Raw genomic sequence first — 7,622 nt, forward strand, 5'->3', positions numbered from 1 at the left:
TCGTAGTCTCAAAAATACGTTTCTGTTTTTGGAAAAATGTGTAATAGTCGATGATAACATTGATTATTTTAAATTTTAACTTGATTTATTTATACAAATTTGCAATTGTGTATATCTTGTACAAGGTCTCATGAGCTCAAATAGTTTATCATATTTGGCATGATATAAGTCAATGAAGAAGCATTTCTCATGATGTCGTTAAGTGGTCATTTACAATTGGCAGCAGGACATTATGAAGATATTTAATGATCTCGTTATAAAGTTTGGGGTAAATTTATGATACACTTGTCAACACTCAATTTTTTGATTTTTGAATAGATGCATTATACACTTACATAGTGTCTCTATTGTGATGTGCACGTAAGAGTTTATTTGAAAACATTAACAAGTTGTCATTGTAACGCTAGGCTTTTGCAGGACGATCGGGTCAGGGTCCAGACCCGGACCCGAACTCCTCGTGCGACAGAGCCCGACACCGCCCTCTTCTCCCTCGTCTATCTCCTGGAGGTCTCCGTGCCAGCGGAGGTGTTGGGCGGCGACGAGAATGACGGCGGTGGTGCTCAGGTGAGACTTTTGATTCCCTCTCCGTCTCTTCCTTATTTAATAGAAAACTTGCCCATTGTTTCGCATTGCTTGACTCATCTCTTTTAAAATTGTTGTGTAGTCGCACCTCGATGCTTGATGTAATTACAGTACGTATATTGCACATGTCTTACTACGTAGACAAGTGATAGTGAGAATAATTCGTAGTCTCAAAAATACGTTTTCTGTTTTGGAAAAAAATGTGTTACAAGCACAAAAAATAAGTCAGCCAACTAAAATGGTTAGCCGAATAAAACGGTAAAAAACACTGCTGTTTTTTTAAATGCCAAAAAAAAAAAAAGACCAATTTAAAGGACGTTTTTTGCAATTTTTCCCCATCTCCCCCTTTCACATTTTAGGTATTTTTTTTTCACATTTTTTGGTGCCAAACGATTTGTCTCCATTTATTTATTTTTGTTGCATATCTACTTATTTTTTATGTTGTTGTATTGGTTTCTTATTTATTTTATTTTTTTTAAATTTTTAAGATTTTTTTTCTCCATTTTTTTCCAACTCGCTGTATTATTATGCCACCGTTTAAAATGCAAAAAACATATTTGTGATTATGGACTCTACACCTACCGTAAACTTATATTCTTTACTGCCAATTCCCTTCGATGGTTTTGTGCTACCACTACACAAAGAGCTTAAATAGAAACTAACAAATATTTTACCCGATTTGTTTAAATCTAGAGTAATCTTTTCTGATGTGGAGTTGCAGTGTTGCACATTTGCCACGAAATCTTTTAGTTCATAATTGTCAAATTTTTAAAAATAAAATCCGGCCACTTCATGTAAAAAATAATTAACAATAATTTGTAATGATTGTATTTTTAAGAATATATGTAACATATCTTATATAATAGTATGTTGTATGATATGGTCCCATAGTACCATATCGTATACTTTTATAAACTACTAATATACCAGTATGGTATTGCATGCTGATCATTGTAATACTACTAGGTGAGTTAACCAACATGCAATGGGATCCTTCCCGTTCACCTCGGTTACCAGGACGATCTCCGGTCCTAATACAGTAGAAACTTGGGCGCTAAACAGATGTCTTCAATGTTGCAGAGAGCTCCAAGGCAATTTTGTAGTGCAATCTAACAAAAGAAAATAGAAAAGGTGGATCAATTGGTCGAAATCATCCAGACCAACGAATTTTGGGTCGTTTCAAGAAGTTTCGGAACAGTTATTCAGGATTCACGTCGATGACACTTTGCCTGCGAGCGAGGCCTGTGCTCTATTGTTCATGTCCAGTGAAGAAAGGGGCTACCAAGAATGGCTTCATCAGCCATCTTCTTGGGACCCCATTTCCATCGTTGGTCTCTAATGTCTGCATCTCTGTGTGAGGATTTTGCTTTTGGCTGTAAATATCCAATTTTTTGTCAATAAAATTGAGGGCTCGCCCCTCCGCATGAGTTTTCCGGGAAGGAGCACAAAAGAATAACAGCGAAGCTGGAAGGAAATGGGCAAAAGTTTTATTAATAAACAGAAAAAATACTGCTTAGAACAGTTCTATTACAAATGGGATTTCTCCCTTGTTTATGGACAAAACAACATAATAAAGAAGTAGCCATTAGATAGATCCAACAGCTCTAGAAGAAGCCGTTGGAGCTAGTCAACAAACTAGCGCCAATCTGGTCAAACTGCAAAAGTGTCCAGATATGAAAATAAATACAAAAATAAAATAGAGAAAAACACTAAAAATTACAGACTTTGCTTTAAAGATAATTCCTTAGAGTTGGGCATTGATGTAGGCTGAAGGAAGAATGACCCTTTCTCATGATGTCCATTTAATGTATAGCAATAGAATAGAATATTGTGGAGACTAAGTTGTTTTAAAGATTAAGGTAAATTCATGGTATATTAGTTATAATGTTTCAATAATACTCAATTTTTAAGATATATTCATTACACATTCACGTAAAGCTCTTGCCGTAAAACAGTATTTAAGGGCATATTTGGCAACAGTAACAAATTGTTATGTTTTATAAATATATATTGAAATAAATTTATGAAACATTGTAACATAATTTATGAATATGACTCAAATGCTTTAGAAGATTTACAATATCACTAATATCACTGCTTCTCTTCTCATGTTGTTTTCCAAGCATGCAAATGATGAAGGAAAAATATTTTTGAAAAAAAAGAAGGTCCATTGGTTAGGTGGGGTCCGCAGGAAAATGGAGGAGAAACGGCCAAACGACCAAACGTGCAGGCTTAAAATGAGCAAAAAACCGTGCATTTTGCATTTGGTTTCAACGAAGAGCAGGTCGGTGGGGGTTTTAAATTTCCGACTGGGTTTTGCCGGAAGCCTAGGATGTGCGGATCGCTCTTATCATTTCCGGCGTCCAGATAGACTCGTCGTGCCTGCAGGAGTGCAGGGTGCAGAATGAAGAACTGCCGGCGTCACGGGCGGAAAGGTTCCAATTCTTTGGCTTTTGTTGGATGATCTTCATGTGGATTTCATCCCGTTCTTTTCTTTTTTATTTTATACTGGAGGTTAGTTATTGATTCGTATTTAGCAGTTTGCTGGGTGACGAGTGGCGGTCTATTGTTGGGAATTTGTTTTTCGACTGTTTCTTGGTTTCTTGTTTGTGTGGTGTATATCAGAGTTGTGATGGTTCTGATTGCGATACTTTAGTGCACCAATGATGATACGGTTCGTTGATGACTGTCCGGGATCAGGGATGTACAATTTGGAGAGGCGAAACATTAACATTTTCGTACCTTTTTCGTTCTCAGTTTTCATCGAGATGTGCATTATATCTAACTCATTATTATTGGAGCAGAAAGAACTACATGCCGGTTCAATTTCAACGACCAAGTGCAAGGGTCTCGTATGGAAGGCAAGGTTTTCTGAAAGAGAAAATGTGCTTGCACTGTTACTTGAAGATTGTAAAAGCACCATGTGCTATCAGAACTAGACAGTAGAGAACTGCATGGCCGGCAATCTTTGAATGGGTAACAGCGAGGGCCGCAAGGCCAGTAGTCGGTTCCTGCCTCGGGCGATTAGACTTCACGCCTCGCATATTTTTTCTATTTTATTTGTAAAAAATTAGACGATACACATGTAAATTTGTAATTTTCAATGCTGAGAAATAACATATTGTTTTCTTACATACAAAATTGTAATCTATAATAATTATTGATGAAATAATTTACATGTTCTTTATTTATATCATAATTTACATGTTCTTTATTTATATATATTTATATCATAACCAGAGACATTGTTCTCGCAATTTCTCAGCAAAATTTTCTTTCCGAGCTCTTGCCAAAATTTGGATGTTAGTGGGAAAATGAAAGGGAAAAAATCTTAGAAGTTTTAAATGAAAAAATATGAAGAACGAACAAAATAAACATGATAATAAGTTTCCTATTAGCTATTATAAAGAAATAGAAAAACTTTCTGAAAACATGAAAATTAACGAAAAAAATTCACATGCTCAAATATATGAGAGGAGGCTTTTGTGAAAGTCTCAGAAAAATATTGGAAATATCTCAGGATAATATCATGATAATATCTTGACATTTTTTGTTTTTGGTGTATTTGAAAATATTGGAACACTTTTGCTGATACTATAAGCTGGCTTCAAAACAGTGATGCTATAGGGATATGGTTTATATGTATATGTGGTGTGTATATGTGTTTCATGACTTCTAACATTCCTAAATACTTTTGTCAAGTATCTCCCTTCTCATTGAATGATGAAATAGTAATCACTTTTTTCATTGAATGCTCGAATGCTAAGTCATATAATTTGTGCACATATTTTAATGGAGTCAAAATTGCCGATAGCGCATACTTTCCCAAATGACTGTCGGAAGCAGGACATGACTACTTGACAAGGAAGTATTCGCACGTCCATACATATCCGCAGATTCATTCTTCTTATTCTTTATATTTTGTATTGGTGGTTTGCATTATCATTTCCAAATGTTTTTACTCCTTGTTTGTATCCTGCCCCACTAGGTCTTCACTGCTTAGATCCATAAGGGGATTAAATGGCGCTTAGTAAGTTGATGAGCCTCTTTGTCTTCTTCTTACTCTTCTACGACTGCAAGGAAGAAAAAGGGTTGGGGGGGTGGTGTTGTGGAGGGAACATGGGTATGCACATGTGTTAGTCTATGATACCTAGATTTTCTTCTCTTGACCACGGAGCTTTATCCCGTCTTATTGCTTCATTAAATGTTCAGAAATTCTTTGGTTCGGAAACTCGTTGGGCTTTGGTTCTCATTTGCTAAAATTACTTGTTGAAACTAAAATTTTAAGGAAACACCTCCATAAATTGTGTACTCGCTCCAAAATTATTCAATTCTGTGGTAAGTTTATTATGGTCTTTGGGAAAAACAAGTTATGTTCATCTTTTTGTTCTCGTATTCATGAATTCCAACTGTAGGAGGAATTGATAGCATATCAATAATATTTATTTGAAGTTTCTCTTATTCTTTTTCCCTTTAATGGTTGGTGATTGATAGCTATTCATTACCTTGATAGTTCACTGATTCACTGTACAAGTAATCATTGTAGGCAGTGGTTTGTACGCTGTAATACCACTTTTTGACACTTATCATGTTGTTAGCGCCGACACTACAATGTTCTACTCAACCAAGTAAGACAGGAGCCCAGCTCCCAGTGAACTCGTGTAGTTCTCTATAATCTATATCATTAGAGTTAATCCCCTTGCAATATATATGCCATGTTGAAACTTAAAAGTAAGAGGTGGGTTTATTACATAGACTGAAGACTAGTCCACTCAACCAGGCTGTGTATATGATATATCGACTCTTCACCTCTTAGACAGAAAAATGAGAAAAGAAAATGGATCCTCAGTATTGGATCCGACACCTCACACACATCTGTTGATAAAGGCATCTTCTTTGCATATAGGCTATAGCATATTCTATTTTGCTGTATGGCTTATTAACCAGTCAATGGTATTGAAGTTGATTTGACATGTCTTCATGTAGGGACTAGGATGTTCATGGACTATGGAGATGCTATTGGCAGATCAGAGACGGGGCCGTGATGTCGTGGGAAGCAAGAAAGTTCAACTTGAGCTATGTGGAGGGTAATTGCAAGTTACTTGATTTTACTCTGTTTAGCATTCTTGATGAGAAGGAAGAAAGTCAATAAAATGGAGAATCATGTCCGGTGGCAAAATCAAGTGAGATTTTGGATATTAGGCTCGTTTAGATAAGACAAGGCTTTTGTTTTTCCTGCTGCAGATGATGCATATGTTAAAGAGGAGCCAGAAGGAAATTGCAACGCTACTCTCCATTGGCATAAGCAATAGATTGTGGATATAAATTGGTGTAACTCACGCATTGCCTTCTGCAAAAATGCATTTTATGGTGCTACATTGCAACTTAGGGATACCAATCCAGTGCATCAACCACTGACAAATGATTTTGGAAATATCCTTGTTACAATGGTATTTAACTGCTAACTCTGCTACACCATTTGGTATGAAGATGCACTTTATAATGATATTTCAACTGCTAATTCTGCTATTCCTCCGAGCATGAACAGCACTTGCTCCATTGTTTGTCATGTTGCCTTACTCATAGAGCCTATATGCCTGCAGTTGTTATCATATTTTTGGAATTGGTTCAGTTTGAGAATTATTTTGGATTCCCAAATCTTTGTTTATGTTGGAGAAATGTAAGATGGGGACAGCTTGCTAACCAACCGTTATTCCTGGATCAAGGGGGACACTGCAGTGGATTGAAGTGGGACTACGTAACTTGATTCATGCACTTTGCAGTCCATGCAATAACCTTCTTTCTTTAAACTTAATTTATGTGGAATCCTTCTCTCTCTCTGTCTGAAATGAGGATGCGGTACATGTATCCTGACAGTTTACTTTTCATGATACTGTTTCATGTTTGTAGAGATGAATTTTTGAGGATACCTTGTAAAGGATCCTGATTTTTTGGGAGCATGAGATGAATTTTTGAGGATACCTTGTAAAGGATACTGAATTTTTTGGAGCATGGAAATATCAACTTATCTGAGATTCTTATTGGTAATTTTGCCTGTGTCTCCTGCATATTGCTTTCTTTTTTATTTTCTGTACATGTTCCTTAGGTGCCATGATATCTCTTCTATATTCCATGTTTTTTAGGTGAAATATTTGGTGAGATGTTGGAGGTAAGGAGAACGATTCTGAAATCCTAATAATGTTTTTGCACTGCAGAGATGCTTCATGTTCTTGCCATGTAAGTCATAGGGTCTGTTGTTGTAATGACAAAGAAGGCCATACATTGTTCCACAGATATTTTCGACAATCAGAGGACCATGGGCTTTAGCACATTGGCAGGTAATCATTGCTGGAACAAACTCGCTTGTGAATCTAAAAATCTTTAAGGGATTTCATATCTGAATAGCTGCTTGAAATGCTGTGCAGGTGAATCAAAGTATGGTCAGGATGTATTTGGTTGCAAAGTCTTCTCATTCATTGGCCCAATACAGAGGACTCGCGATTTATGCTCTCTTCCGTTGCACCACCACTAGTTCTACAATTTAATGGTAGGTATCAGACAATCTATAGAAGAACATGAAGAAAGACTATTTACTCTCCTCAGCTTCATATAGGAGAAGAAGCAGTGCAGTGCACACACTTTTTTGTGGATTACCTATAACTTTGCTGGCATAAATGGTTAACAGTTGAAAATGAAATTCAAGTAGTTAGGACTTTACTTACAACTGTACTTTCATGTCACAATTGCAAACGACAGATCAAATTGATCAAAGTGGTACTGAGTTTCAGGATTGCAATGTACCACTTGGCGATGTCAAGGTTCATTCCATCCCAGGACAAAATCTATTAGATGCTTCTAGTTACTGGTAAGAGCTCTCTTGTAGTAATATACAGTGTCCATTTTGATGTTCATAATAATAGCCAGTGTGATAAGCAAGCAGTTGCTAAACATGATTGGACTGATACCCTGATAAAGAGGTGATTGCATGAATAGATCCTTTGTGGAACCAATGAATGATAATCTTTGTCATCAGTGTTATC

Source organism: Nymphaea colorata, chromosome 7 (genome assembly GCF_008831285.2).
Source record: "Nymphaea colorata isolate Beijing-Zhang1983 chromosome 7, ASM883128v2, whole genome shotgun sequence".
Lineage (NCBI taxonomy): Eukaryota > Viridiplantae > Streptophyta > Magnoliopsida > Nymphaeales > Nymphaeaceae > Nymphaea > Nymphaea colorata.